This window comes from Rutidosis leptorrhynchoides, chromosome 9, assembly GCF_046630445.1.
Source record: "Rutidosis leptorrhynchoides isolate AG116_Rl617_1_P2 chromosome 9, CSIRO_AGI_Rlap_v1, whole genome shotgun sequence".
NCBI classification, from domain to species: Eukaryota; Viridiplantae; Streptophyta; class Magnoliopsida; order Asterales; family Asteraceae; genus Rutidosis; species Rutidosis leptorrhynchoides.
In genome coordinates this window covers 86,541,990-86,558,466 of record NC_092341.1, presented here as the reverse complement: position 1 = coordinate 86,558,466, position 16,477 = coordinate 86,541,990, and positions in this window count along the sequence as shown.

Below are 16,477 nucleotides of genomic sequence, written 5' to 3'. Positions count from 1 at the left end.
TATGAATTTATCTATACACTATTCATGCAATCAATGCAGTAATATGTGTCTAGACTAGGAATGATAAGCAGGTAATTTTCTAAGGATGATAAGTAGATGATTTTCGACGCGAAATGATAAGCAAAACTTTTGACATGCAGACACGGCCGAAGTCCAGACTCACTAATGCATACTAACGACTTATCAGTTAGACACACTAATGCAGACCTGGTTCACTAAGACCACCGCTCTGATACCAACTGTAGAGACCCGTCCTAATCCATCCGGACGAAGTCCATATCGATTATAAACGATTCACAACAGTTGATTACATAGCGAGGTACTTGACCTCTATATGTTACATTTTACAAACATTGCATTCGTTTTTGAAAAGACAATCTTTCATTACATCGAAAGTTGACGACGTGCATACCATTTTATAATATATCTAACTATAATTGACTTAATAATAATCTTGATGAACTAAACGACTCGAATGCAACGTCTTTTGAAATATGTCATGAATGACTCCAAGTAATATCATTAAAATAAGCAATTGCACAGCGGAAGACTTCTTTCATACCTGAGAATAAACATGCTTTCAAGTGTCAACCAAAAGGTTGGTGAGTTCATTAGTTTAACAATAATAATCATTTCATAATTTTAATAGACCACAAGATTTCATATTTCCATTTCTCGTAAACATACATCCCATGCATAGAGACAAAAATATCATTCATATGGATTGAACACCTGGTAACCGACATTCACAATATACATATAAGAATATCCCCATCATTCCGGGATCCTCCTTCGGACATGATATAAATTTCGAAGTACTAAAGCATCCGGTACATTGGATGGGGCTTGTTGGGCCCGATAGATCTATCTTTAGAGTTCGCGTCAATTAGGGTGTCTGTTCCCTAATTCTTAGATTACCAGACTTAATAAAAAGGGGCATATTTGATTTCGATCATTCAACCATATAATGTAGTTTTGATTACTTGTGTCTATTTCGTAAAACATTTATAAAAGCGCATGCATTCTCAGTCCCAAAAATATATATTGCAAAAGCATTTAAAAAGGGAGTAATGAAACTCACCATACTGTATTTTGTAGTAAAAATACATATGACGTCATATAACAAGTGTAGGGTTGACCTCGAATTCACGAACCTATATCATTTATATATATATATATATATATATATATATATATATATATATATATATATATATATATATATATATATATATATATATATATATATATATATATATATATATATATATATATATTAACACACATAACAATATTTAAACAAGTTTAGGTATTGATATTAGTAATATTAGTATAGTTATGTAATAAATATATTTTATATAATTAATATCTGTTGTAGTAATAATGATAATGATAGTAATAATAATATTGGTTTTAATAAGTAGGATAGTTTTAATAACAATGATAATCTTAAATAAAACAAAATGATAATTTTAATAATAATAATAATAATAAAAATGATATAAATAATAATAATAATACTAATAATAATAGTGTTAAAAATAATAATAATGATAATAAGAATGATAATACTTATAATAATAATAAAAATGATAATTTTAATAAAAATACATTTGTTCATAATAATAAATTAAAAATATATATAATTTTAATGATAATGCTAATAATAATACTAATCTTAATAATAATAATAATAATAATAATAATAATAATAATAATAATAATAATAAAAATAATAATAATATTAAATTATACCTTTGTAGCATTAAAAAGATTTAAACTGCTCGAGAGGGGACTCGAACCCAAGACCTCTCGATCCTCGCAAACACTCCTAAACCATCCAACCAAATCCGTTTTTCTTAGATTATAACCAAGGCATAAATATTTAACCCGTATAAACCTTTTGTCCTTCATCTTCAATTCAGCACAAAAGTATGTCTCCCAAGTCTAATACTATTTCGGCCCACCAATTAGATTCACAGGCCCAACTAAACATACGGCCCAACTGTTAAAAAAAATAATTTTTCAGCTGCCTATGCCCAGTTTCGAACCAGGGACCTCTCGTTTACGTGACACACTACCAACCAACTGCGCTGTCTATGCTTTTCTGTTTTATTTCGTTCCTAAATTTATTTAATCACTATTTCTGGTTTCCTTCATCTTCTTCAATTTACACACCCAGAACTATTCATTAATAACAAAAATCATCATTTATCTTCATGGACTTAATATCATTAACAACATAATCGTATTTAATCATCTTCATACGGATCATCATGTCACTTTCATAATTACCATCGTTGTCCCCCTTCTCCATCTTTGTATATTAGTCGAATAAATATATATATATATATATATATATATATATATATATATATATATATATATATATATATATATATATATATATATATATATATATATATATATATATATATATACATAACGGCAGTAGGAGCAAGAACTTGAATGTGATTATGGTGATTTCGTTCGAACCAGAAGAAGGAACAGAAAGCGTAACAGTAGCAGTTAAAATAATGATGATGCTGGCGGTTTGATGATGATTAAATGATGGGGATCGACGGTTCACATCAGTGAAGTCGTCGGTTGTTTATATGATGAAAGTGGTGGTATTATTAGACTAGAAACAGGAAAATAAACTGCAGTAGCAGTGATATAATTGCGTGGTAGTTCATGGTTAAATATGGTGGTGGGTTTCGATGGTTTGGGACGGAAAAACAGGAGAGAGAGGGAGGAGAGAGAGAGATACATAGATGGTTGTTTACGGTGGACATAGTGGCGGTTGGTGGTGGTATTGGGGTAGAGAATGGTGGTGATCGAGTGGTTTCATAATGGTGATGGGTGACGGGTTTAAGTGGTGGTGGTTTTGATTGTAGGATGATGGGTTCAAGATGGTTTATCGGATATGGTGGCGATGATCTTAAGATAAAGGTGATCGGAGGAGGTGAAATGGTTATCACGAAGAAGAAGGGTGAAGGATGGTTGTGTTGCTCCATAAAACTCAAAGTTGGAGATGCTTTTCCATATGCAGATGTTTGCATATTTATGTATATGAATAAACATATATCTATAATTATAACTTAATAATTGATAGTACTAATATATTATTAAATTATAAAGTGGGATGACAAGTTGTAATGGAAATCAAAACAACACAGGAGTCTTTAGCCGCCTTAAATTATTAGTTCACTATTTCGTTCACGGACTGGATTTCGTGCTTTATTGCTAAACAGTTAACGTATAAAAGTGTTCCTAAAAATTCCAAATTGTTAGTTTAAGTATATTTACTTATTTTACTCATTAACGGGTTGAAACCTGATAAAAAAGGTTCGATAATTATTTATTTTCTGTTCTAATTTATATGTACGGAGTAATAATATTAAAACTAAAAAGGATAAAAATATTTTTAACAAATCTAGAATCTTCGTAATCAATTTACACTCCAACTTTTATTTCAATTCTTCATGAACATGTACAATATCTATATTAAAACTAACAAAACATCAACCGAGTGTTACCGACGTTTACCAATTAAGCTCAAAATCATTTATCTTTAATATATGCTCTTTCTATATATATAACCAATCTTAATTAAAAGTTTAAGTAAATAATTATATTAATTATATCTTTTTAAACAAATAAATTTAATATTATATATTTACAAGTATTATTATATATAAATATAAATATCTATATATATATATATATTTAATAATATAATAGTTTTTATTACATCGCAAATTATTTTACATATTTATTTCCTACCATTAAGTCATATAATATTTCAAATAATATTCCAAATTATTATTTATATATACATTTAATTATATAAGTATTTATTTACAATTAGTTGTTCGTGAATCGTCGGAAATGGTCAAAGGTCAATTGAATATATGAACATTGTTCCAAAATTTTCTTAGACTCAATTCTACATACTTTGCTTATCGTATCGAAATCATATAAAGATTAAGTTTAAATTTAGTCAGAAATTTTCGGGTTATCACAATTCAAGCTCTAAAATTGATTGATGATGATGATGTTGGTGATGGGTGTGGCGACGGCACAAAGGGAGCAAGGAGGAGGAAGAGAGAAAACTTGATAATTAGGTTTTTGGTATTTTTGGTGAAATGTAAAAATAATCACAAATGAAAAATCAAGGGAGTATTACTCCCTCCCATTGATTCGATCGATGGGTTGAGTGGGGTGGGTCCCACTAGGCCCATTTTTGTTAAATGTGGATTTACTTGTAGCCCACAAGCCCGAACGAAACCCGAAACGCGAAAACACGCTTACACGATTAAAAATTCGGAGAGATAACAAATACGCGGCGAAAAATATATCTAAATACTATATATAATCATATGACCTTAAAATATCATATTTAAAAAATTTATGATTTAAAAATCCCAAAAACTCGACCGTTGATTTTAAAACCGAAAAGATTCGCCTGATAAAAATACGCGACACGTAGAAACGTATAACTTAAAAATATGAATACAAATATTCACATAACACATAACAATTAATATATATATTATTAAAAAAATAATAATATAGGTCATAGAAATGACGTGGTACGAATAACAGTTAACGGTCGTTAAATAATTAACGAAAAAGATAACAAAAAAAGTAGGGTCGTGACATGGAAGCTGGAGTTTATTTTTTAAACTGGAAGTTGGAGCTTATGTTTTATAAGTGTTTGGTAAAATAGTTGAAGCTTATGTACGTAAAATGACATAAAAGGACAAAAAAATAAATGAAAATAATGATTAAAGGGTTAATAATGTAATTTTATTTTCATAAGTTTTCTAACTTATTTTTAAAAGCTACTTCAACTAGTTTATTTTTTCAGAGCTTATTTTTTTTCGTAAGCTCTGGAATATTTGTATACCAAACAAGACTAGAAACTGGAGCTTATGAGCAAAATAAGCTTAAGCTCACATAAGCTCCTAGAAGCTACGTCGCCAAAACACACCCGATAAACAAAATTAAACTTAAGAAATAAAGCTGAAAGGGAATTATTCACTTTGGGTCCAGCAATATAATTGGGTCTTCAGCTGGGGACTGGGAAGGTCATTATGAGTCCATGGGCAAAGATCACACAATTCATGTTAACCCATGGGCAAAGATCACACAATTCATGTTAACCCACTATGGGCGTGCATATGTATTTAGCTTGATGTTTCTAATGAGTGATGGTGACTCGCGCGTTATTTCGTTACAGCGGTGAGAATATTGCCTGTTTTAAAAAGAATTATGGAGATCTTTTGTTTAATTTTACAATATATTTATATAAAAATGTTGTAACGGAGTTTTACATATATAATCGATCATCTTTATACAATATATAATCGATCGTCTTTGTACAAAACGTTTGATAGTGTGTGTTAGGCCTCGTGCAAGTGTAACGTGGGTTTTATAACCATTATTGCTTTTTTACTAACATTTTTATTGTTTCATATGTTACATTGATAACTATGAATATGATATATTATGTTGGAGTTAATCGGTTTGTGTGTTCCACATAGGAAACTAAAAGAATATTATGTGCGTATATAAGCTTAGGGAACCTCCCTTTATCACCAATTGGTTTTAGAATACTAGAGAACTCTTGGACTTATATTCAAGACATATTGGTGGACCTAAATCGATCCAACACTTTGATATCAAGAGCCAAAAGTTTAAGCCAAAAAATATATAAACCGGTTGTACAAGGTGGTTTTGGATATTGCTAAACCCATTTGTTTATTGACCAAGCTAGATAATGAAGGCTAGGTGTGGCACGCCAGAATGGGTCATGATAGTGTACCCAATATCTTGAATAAATTCCATAAGGTATAAAACATTTGCTCGAAGGCAATTGGCAACGAAGACATCCTAGGTACCAGCACCAAAGGGCTGCCGTTACATCACACGACTACATAGAACGAAGAGATATGGAAAATATTCCCTACAAACAGTATTCGGCGCCACCAAGGTAAAAGAGGAAGGCATCTATAAGACTTTCCTTGAGTACTGTAGCGCCGTCACCCATTTATAGTAAGTTCACCAACATCTCCAAAGTCACCTTGGAGACCGGCCAAGACTTCGAAATAAGGGACCAGCTCCCCAATGACACTATAAAAGGAGATGTTTATCCAAGCATAAGGCCATCTCATCAACAACTCATGCATCTAATATCATAAACTCAATACTATGATAGAAAATGCCTTCAAGGCGTAAAGTGAGATCATAATCCCACTACCTTCGGGGAATCGCCACTAAATAACCAAACACCTCCCTCACCCTTAATCATAGTTCACCACACTCTAATCCATCACTAACCTGTAAGTCAACCAAATCCTAATCAACATTAAGATTACGCCAAAAAAGTGTACAAACAATTGGCGCCATCCGTGGGACACAACGTCTTTAAACTCTAAACTTTGTTTAAACACTAAACCATCATGGTTGACCCAGAATCTCCCTCAGGGTTCTCTTTGCCCTAATCCAGTGTGCAAGTTGAGGAAGGTGCTAGAACCCCCGTTACTCCAGTAATGCCCATAACCACGGACCAAGATAACTCAGGTCTGCCACCCTTGTTGGATAAAACATTTATCCTCAAGAATTACGACAGCATCAAAGAAGTTATCAAGAAGCTTTGGGCCGAAGGCCACCTCAAGAGCATACGAGTTCTCACGTATGATAGTGAGGAATACGATGAAGAAATCGAAATGGAACCTCCGCCTAAGCAAAACTCTTCGCCCAAGGATCCAGTAGTTCCAAATGCACCCAATGGAGGAATTACACCCAGCACTGCTGGTGCCTCTAACCATAATGCCTCCAGCACGCCAAATGTCTGTAGTATCCCCAACCAAAGCACCGTCGGTGCACCCAACACCAATGGCATCCCAAACGGCAACGCCTTTATCAATAATGCTTCTATCAACACAGGGGGGAACATAGTCCCACCTTTTGTTCTCGGGGGACCATTCCCTTGGATGGCTCCAAACACGCCTTACTACAACACTGCTATGAGCCAACCGAACGCTAATTTTCCTCAAGGGACACATCTACCAACTTCGAATGGCTGGTACTGGGTATATCCATCCCAGCCACAAGGGTATGGGGCACAAAACGGTGTCAATGGCACCAATGGACCCTCTCCAGCAAGTAACACTGCTGATGTGGATAATTTTTGGAAAAATCAGAAGACGCCTTTCACTGCAGGCATTCAGAATCACCCATTGCCCACAGGGATGAAGATACCTTTGCACCTAGGGTATTACGAAGGAAATGAGGATCCAGATGACTATATCAGCATATTCGAAGGGGCCGCCAGAATGGCTAAGTGGGACATGACTGTGGCCTGTCATGCCTTCTCATACATGCTCAAAAGTGATGCCAGAATATGGTTTGACTCATTAGCTAGAGACTCGATATCAAGCTTTGATGTACTGAAGAGACAATTCAAGTCCAAGTTCAGTCAGCAGAAGCGTCATAAGAAAAACCATGTTGCCGCACATAGTATTCGATAGAAGGAGCATGAAGTAACTCGAGCTTTCCTCAGTCGATACACCGATGAAACTCAGCAAATAGCTAGCCTGCCAGAGACACAAAGAATCTCGGGCCTCCTGTATGGCTGCAGGGCTCGATCCCTGGTAGAACACCTTACTCGGGACCTTCCAGACAGTTACGAGAAACTTCTTAACAGAGCCTACGTTTGGATAGATGCGAAGGAAACCGCTGGAACTTTTACATACGAAGATCAAACCAATTCGAAGCGGAAGGAAAAGTCCAGCAGTCGAGAAGAAAGGCACGGGAGAAGAGAGGATAAGGGATGCTATGCCCCTTACTAAAGGGAAAATAACGCCGAAATCTTAGAACTCTCATAAAAACTCCGAAGGAAATCCTTTCTACAGAAAAGGCGGCACAAGCCTTCAAGGCACCACCAAAGTTGGCCAATAAAGGCAAACCCAGAGACACAAGCAAGTTCTGCGACTTCCACAATGACTATGGTCATGAAACAGACGAATGCATTTAGCTAAAGCTTGCAATCGAAGACACAGTGAGATCAGGGAAACTTTCACACTTGGTGAAAGGCATTCAAAAAACAACAAAGGTTCCCGAGCCTATTGCTGAAGATAAAAAGCCTAACGTAGGAAAAGCAATCCTTGCCATAGAAAGTTGTTTCGCAATCGAATCCCGAAGGCATTTCAAAAGAAGTAGGTCACCCCAAGTCATTGATTGGGAGGAAATCTCCTTCCCTGCGCTAGAAACAATTACTCCCTCTGATCAACCAGTCACTATCAGCGGCTTGATATTCGATAGGAATGTCCACAGAATCTACCTCGACAGCAGTAGCTCATGCGATGTGATGTACGAACACTGTTTCCAGCAGCTCAGCCCAGCAATTAAAGCACGGTTAATGCCACTACGAGTACCCCTGGTCGGTTTCTCAGGAGAAAGATGCTGGCCGATTGGTGAAATCGACCTTGATTTCACCATCGGAGAACCACCAATGACGCGAACGGAGACACTAAACTTCGTCATTGTTCGAGCAAATTCACAACACAATATTCTGCTTGGAAGGATGGAAATGATGAGAATGGGAATCGTGGTATCCACTGTGCACCAACTAGTCAAGTTTCACACAAACCATGGGATAGCCATTTTACCATCAACTTATGACCAAGCTAAGGTAATCATGGCCATCAAGAAAACTGCAGCAAATCCCAGAAAAGCCATCCTAGAAACCAAGGAAGAAAACTCACATGAAGAAAAGTTGTCCATCAACCCTTTCTTCCCAGAACAGCAAGTTACCATCGGAAGGCAATTGCCTTCGAAGTTGAAGATGGGACTCTGCAAGTTACTTCAGTCCAATATAGATGTCTTTGCTTGGGAATATGGGGATATGACGGGGATCCATCGAACTCGAAATATCCAAGGCAAAGAGATGATAATGGAGCACAGGCTTAACGAATACAAGCACCAAGAGCCCGTCCACCAGAAGAAGAGGAATTTGGCCTCGGAAAGGGACGAAGCTGCATGTGAGGAAATAGAAGAGTTACTTAAGGCAGGAATTATACGTGAAGCAAAATATCCTACCTGGGTAGCCAACCCTGTAATGGTCAAAAAATCAGATGGCGGGTGGAGAATGTGCGTCGATTTCACTAACATTAACAAAGCTTGCCCGAAAGATTGCTACCCCCTACCCGAAATAGATTGGAAGGTGGAGTCACTCAAAGGATACAAGTTCAAATGTTTCCTAGATGCCTACAAAGGGTACCACCTGAAATGTCCCGTTCTTATTGATTAAAAACGTTCCATATTAATTGATTTCGTTGCGAGGTTTTGACCTCTATATGAGACGTTTTTCAAAGACTGCATTCATTTTTAAAACAAACCATAACCTTTATTTCATAGATAAAGGTTTTAAAATGCTTTACGTAGATTATCAAATAATGATAATCTAAAATATCCTGTTTACACACGACCATTACATAATGGTTTACAATACAAATATGTTACAACAAAATAAGTTTCTTGAATGCAGTTTTTACACAATATCATACAAGCATGGACTCCAAATCTCATCCTTATTTAAGTATGCGACAGCGGAAGCTCTTAATAATCACCTGAGAATAAACATGCTTAAAACGTCAACAAAAATGTTGGTGAGTTATAGGTTTAACCTATATATATCAAATCATAATAATAGACCACAAGATTTCATATTTCAATACACATCCCATACATAGAGATAAAAATCATTCATATGGTGAACACCTGGTAACCGACATTAACAAGATGCATATATAAGAATATCCCCATCATTCCGGGACACCCTTCGGATATGATATAAATTTCGAAGTACTAAAGCATCCGGTACTTTGGATGGGGTTTGTTAGGCCCAATAGATCTATCTTTAGGATTCGCGTCAATTAGGGTGTCTGTTCCCTAATTCTTAGATTACCAGACTTAATAAAAAGGGGCATATTCGATTTCGATAATTCAACCATAGAATATAGTTTCACGTACTTGTGTCTATTTTATAAATCATTTATAAAACCTGCATGTATTCTCATCCCAAAAATATTAGATTTTAAAAGTGGGACTATAACTCACTTTCACAGATTTTTACTTCGTCGGGAAGTAAGACTTGGCCACTGGTTGATTCACGAACCTATAACAATATATACATATATATCAAAGTATGTTCAAAATATATTTACAACACTTTTAATATATTTTGATGTTTTAAGTTTATTAAGTCAGCTGTCCTCGTTAGTAACCTACAACTAGTTGTCCACAGTTAGATGTACAGAAATAAATCGATAAATATTATCTTGAATCAATCCACAACCCAGTGTATACGTATCTCAGTATTGATCACAACTCAAACTATATATATTTTGGAATCAACCTCAACCCTGTATAGCTAACTCCAACATTCACATATAGAGTGTCTATGGTTGTTCCAAAATATATATAGATGTGTAGACATGATAGGTCGAAACATTGTATACGTGTCTATGGTATCTCAAGATTACATAATATACAATACAAGTTGATTAAGTTATGGTTGGAATAGATCTGTTACCAATTTTCACGTAGCTAAAATGAGAAAAATTATCCAATCTTGTTTTAGCCATAACTTCTTCATTTTAAATCCGTTTTGAGTGAATCAAATTGCTATGGTTTCATATTGAAATCTATTTTATGAATCTAAACAGAAAAAGTATAGTTTATAGTCGGAAAAATAAGTTACAAGTCATTTTTGTAAAGGTAGTCATTTCAGTCGAAAGAACGACGTCTAGATGACCATTTTAGAAAACATACTTCTACTTTGAGTTTAACCATAATTTTTGGATATAGTTTCATGTTCATAATAAAAATCATTTTCTCAGAATAACAACTTTTAAATCAAAGTTTATCGTAGTTTTTTATTAACTAACCCAAAACAGCCCGCGGTGTTACTACGACGGCGTAAATCCGGTTTTACGGTGTTTTTCATGTTTCCAGGTTTTAAATCATTAAGTTAGCATATCATATAGATATAGAACATGTGTTTAGTTGATTTTAAAAGTCAAGTTAGAAGGATTAACTTTTGTTTGCGAACAAGTTTAGAATTAACTAAACTATGTTCTAGTGATTACAAGTTTAAACCTTCGAATAAGATAGCTTTATATGTATGAATCGAATGATGTTATGAACATCATTACTACCTTAAGTTCCTTGGATAAACCTACTGGAAAAGAGAAAAATGGATCTAGCTTCAACGGATCCTTGGATGGCTCGAAGTTCTTGAAGCAGAATCATGACACGAAAACAAGTTCAAGTAAGATCATCACTTGAAATAAGATTGTTATAGTTATAGAAATTGAACCAAAGTTTGAATATGATTATTACCTTGTATTAGAATGATAACCTACTGTAAAAAACAAAGATTTCTTGAGGTTGGATAATCACCTTACAAGATTGGAAGTGAGCTAGCAAACTTGAAAGTATTCTTGATTTTATGTAAGTAGAACTTGTAGAATTTATGAAGAACACTTAGAACTTGAAGATAGAACTTGAAAGAGATCAATTAGATAAAGAAAATTGAAGAATGAAAGTGTTTGTAGGTGTTTTTGGTCGTTGGTGTATGGATTAGATATAAAGGATATGTAATTTTGTTTTCATGTAAATAAGTCATGAATGATTACTCATATTTTTGTAATTTTATGAGATATTTCATGCTAGTTGCCAAATGATGGTTCCCACATGTGTTAGGTGACTCACATGGGCTGCTAAGAGCCAATCTTTGGAGTGTATATACCAATAGTACATACATCTAAGAGCTGTGTATTGTACGAGTACGAATACGGGTGCATACGAGTAGAATTGTTGATGAAACTGAACGAGGATGTAATTGTAAGCATTTTTGTTAAGTAGAAGTATTTTGATAAGTGTATTGAATTCTTTAAAAAGTGTATAAATACATATTAAAACACTACATGTATATACATTTTAACTGAGTCGTTAAGTCATCGTTAGTCGTTACATGTAAGTGTTGTTTTGAAACCTTTAGGTTAACGATCTTGTTAAATGTTGTTAACCCAATGTTTATAATATCAAATGAGATTTTAAATTATTATATTATCATGATATTATCATGTATGAATATCTCTTGATATATATACATTAAATGTCTTTACAACGATAATCGTTACATATATGTCTCGTTTAAAAATCATTAAGTTAGTAGTCTTGTTTTTACATATGTAGTTCATTGTTAATATACTTAATGATATGTTTACTTATCATAGTATCATGTTAACTATATATATCCATATATATGTCATCATATAGTTTTTACAAGTTTTAACGTTCGTGAATCACCGGTCAACTTGGGTGGTCAATTGTCTATATGAAACATATTTCAATTAATCAAGTCTTAACAAGTTTGATTGCTTAACATGTTGGAAACATTTAATCATGTAAATATCAATCTCAATTAATATATATAAACATGGAAAAGTTCGGGTCACTACAGTACCTACCCGTTAAATAAATTTCGTCCCGAAATTTTAAGCTGTTGAAGGTGTTGACGAATCTTCTGGAAATAGATGCGGGTATTTCTTCTTCATCTGATCTTCACGCTCCCAGGTGAACTCGGGTCCTCTATGAGCATTCCATCGAACCTTAACAGTTGGTATCTTGTTTTGCTTAAGTCTTTTAACCTCACGATCCATTATTTCGACGGGTTCTTCGATGAATTGAAGTTTTTCGTTGATTTGGATTTCATCTAACGGAATAGTGAGATCTTCTTTAGCAAAACATTTCTTCAAATTCGAGACGTGGAAAGTGTTATGTACAGCCGCGAGTTGTTGAGGTAACTCAAGTCGGTAAGCTACTGGTCCGACACGATCAATAATCTTGAATGGTCCAATATACCTTGGATTTAATTTCCCTCGTTTACCAAATCGAACAACGCCTTTCCAAGGTGTAACTTTAAGCATGATCATCTCTCCAATTTCAAATTCTATATCTTTTCTTTTAATGTCAGCGTAGCTCTTTTGTCGACTTTGGGCGGTTTTCAACCGTTGTTGAATTTGGATGATCTTCTCGGTAGTTTCTTGTATAATCTCCGGACCCGTAATCTGTCTATCCCCCACTTCACTCCAATAAATCGGAGACCTGCACTTTCTACCATAAAGTGCTTCAAACGGCGCCATCTCAATGCTTGAATGGTAGCTGTTGTTGTAGGAAAATTCTGCTAACGGTAGATGTCGATCCCAACTGTTTCCGAAATCAATAACACATGCTCGTAGCATGTCTTCAAGCGTTTGTATTGTCCTTTCGCTCTGCCTATCAGTTTGTGGATGATAGGCAGTACTCATGTCTAGACGAGTTCCTAATGCTTGCTGTAATGTCTGCCAGAATCTTGAAATAAATCTGCCATCCCTATCAGAGATAATTGATAATGCTAAAAACGAACATATATTTCATAGCATTATTCCTCAAGAAAGACAAGCTTTTAGTTGCAATTGTTCTATTTACAAGTGATATTCGTTTAAATAATAAAAGGTGAAGACAAAAGACAGATTCGACAAATTGAAGACGCAAACGACCAAAAAGCTCAAAAGTACAAAATACAATCCAAGAGGTTCCAATTATTGATAAGAAACGTCTCTAAATTACAAGAGTACAAGATTCAAAACGCAAAGTACAAGATATTAAATTGTACGCAAGGACGTTCGAAAATCCGGAACCGGGACCAGAGTCAACTCTCAACGCTCGACGCAACGGACTAAAAATTACAAGTCAACTATGCACATAAATATAATATAATATTTAAATAATTCTTATAATTATTTAATATATTATATTTATTTATAAAACCGTCGGCAGAAGAAAACAACCAAATATGAGCCTCCCCAGCTGGCCATGCGATCGCATGGCCTGGAAGGCATAAATCCATGCGATCGCATGAGCCCCAGTTCCAGCCCACATGCCTATAAAAATCGAGCTTTGGTGCACCACAAAATCCATCTATCTTTCTCTTCTCTCCATTCATACGTAATATTTATATTTATAATTTATATTTTAATTTTAATTTTAATTATAATTCTAATAATAAGGGTATGTTAGCGAATATTGTAAGGGTGTAAGTCGAAATTCTGTCCGTGTAACGCTACACTATTTTTAATCATTGTAAGTTATGTTCAACCTTTTTACATTAATGTCTCGTAGCTAAGTTATTATTATGCTTATTTAAAACGAAGTAATCATGATGTTGGGCTAATTACTAAAATTGGGTAATTGGGCTTTGTACCATAATTGGGGTTTGGACAAAAGAACGACACTTGTGGAAATTAGACTATGCGCTATTAATGGACTTTATATTTGTTTAACTAAATGATAGTTTGTTAATTTTAATATAAAGATTTACAATTAGACGTCCCTATAAATTACCATATACACTCGATCGGACACGATGGGCGGGGTATTTATATGTACGAATAATCGTTCATTTAACCGGACAAGGGAATGGATTAATAGCCACTAGAATAATTAAAACAGGGGTGAAATTATGTACAAGGACACTTGGTATAATTGATAACAAAATATTAAAACCTTGGGTTACACTCAATCGACATCTTGGTGTAATTATTAAACAAAGTATTAAAATCTTATTACAGTTTAAGTCCCCAGTTAGTTGGAATATTTAACTTCGGGTATAAGGATAATTTGACGAGGATACTCGCACTTTATATTTATGACTGATGGACTGTTACGGAAAAAAACCAGACGGACATATTAAATAATCCAGGACAAAGGACAATTAACCCATGGGCATAAAACTAAAATCAACACGTCAAACATCATGATTACGGAAGTTTAAATAAGCATAATTCTTTTATTTCATATTTAATTTACTTTATTTTATATTTAATTGCACTTCTAATTATCGCATTTTTATTGTTATTGTATTTAATTACACTTTTAATTATCGTACTTTTTAATTATCGCAAGTTTATTTTATCGCACTTTTATTATTCGCAATTTCATTATCGTTATTTACTTTACGCTTAAATTTAAGTCTTGTATTTATTTATTATTTTACATTTGGTTTTAACTGCGACTAAAGTTTTAAAATCGACAAACCGGTCATTAAACGGTAAAAACCCCCCCTTTTATAATAATAATATTACTTATATATATATTTGTATTTTTATAAAAGTAAACTAATATAGCGTTAAGCTTTGTTTAAAAAGATTCCCTGTGGAACGAACCGGACTTACTAAAAACTACACTACTGTACGATTAGGTACACTGCCTATAAGTGTTGTAGCAAGGTTTAAGTATATCCATTCAATAAATAAATAAATATCTTGTGTAAAATTGTATCGTATTTAATAATATTTCCTGTAAAAATATAAACTATTTTATATACACCTCGCGAAACATCAAGTTATTTTTGGCGCCGCTGCCGGGGAACTCTTAAACGCCGGAAGCGCAACGCTAATATAAAAAAAAAAAGAAGATTTTTAGTTTACTTTTATTAAAATTCGTTTTTATAAAAATACGTTTTAAATATTCGAAAATATAAAAAAGAAAAACAAAAATATAAATATTTTTTTTTAGAGTTTGGTAAATATTTAAGTTTTATAAAGTTTCTTTATTTCTATTTTTTTATTTTGTAAAAATATAAGTTTTATTTAATTAATAAATATATTTTATATTTTACAGCAAAAACAGGAAAAAAAAATTATTAATTCGGCCTGTACTGTAGCAGCCCACTCTGTGGCCCGAAACCCTAGCCCATGCGATCGCATGCCTGGGCAACTGAGGACTCATGCGATCGCATGAGCCCATCTGACACGCCAAACTGCAGCCTGCATTAATTACGGATAATAATTATTATTATTATATTTAAACCCTAATTAGGGTTATATATAATATATATTAATTTAGTTTTTATTATTAATTTGTATTTTTAGTTTAATTAGTTTATTTAAATTGTAAAATTAATAGTTTTAATAAATAAATAATATAAAAATAATATTTTTATAAAAATTGTACTTTTTACAACTTTTTATATATTTTTATATTTTTTCCCTTTTTAATCATTTTAGCGTAACTTTTGTATTTTTCGCTCATATTTAGTTTTAATTCATAGTCTTTGCCATAGTTATTTTTACTTCTAGAATTTTAGGCTTTGCCGTAGAATTCCTTAAGTGCTTTTTCTTTAGACTAAGATTTAAGTGCTTTAGAATTTTGCGACGCAGTTTTTAGATTTTAGTACCTTATTTCCATTTGGGATTTAGTTTTTCCTGTAAGCTTTAATATTTTTAGACGACTTTTTCCTATGTATCAATTATCATTCCAATTAGTAATCTCAATTTGCGATTATAATTTTAAGTTAGTTGTAGTAATAAGGTTAGGTTAGTCAAGTGTTTTAAGTTTTATAAGTTTCTTTTATTTTTCC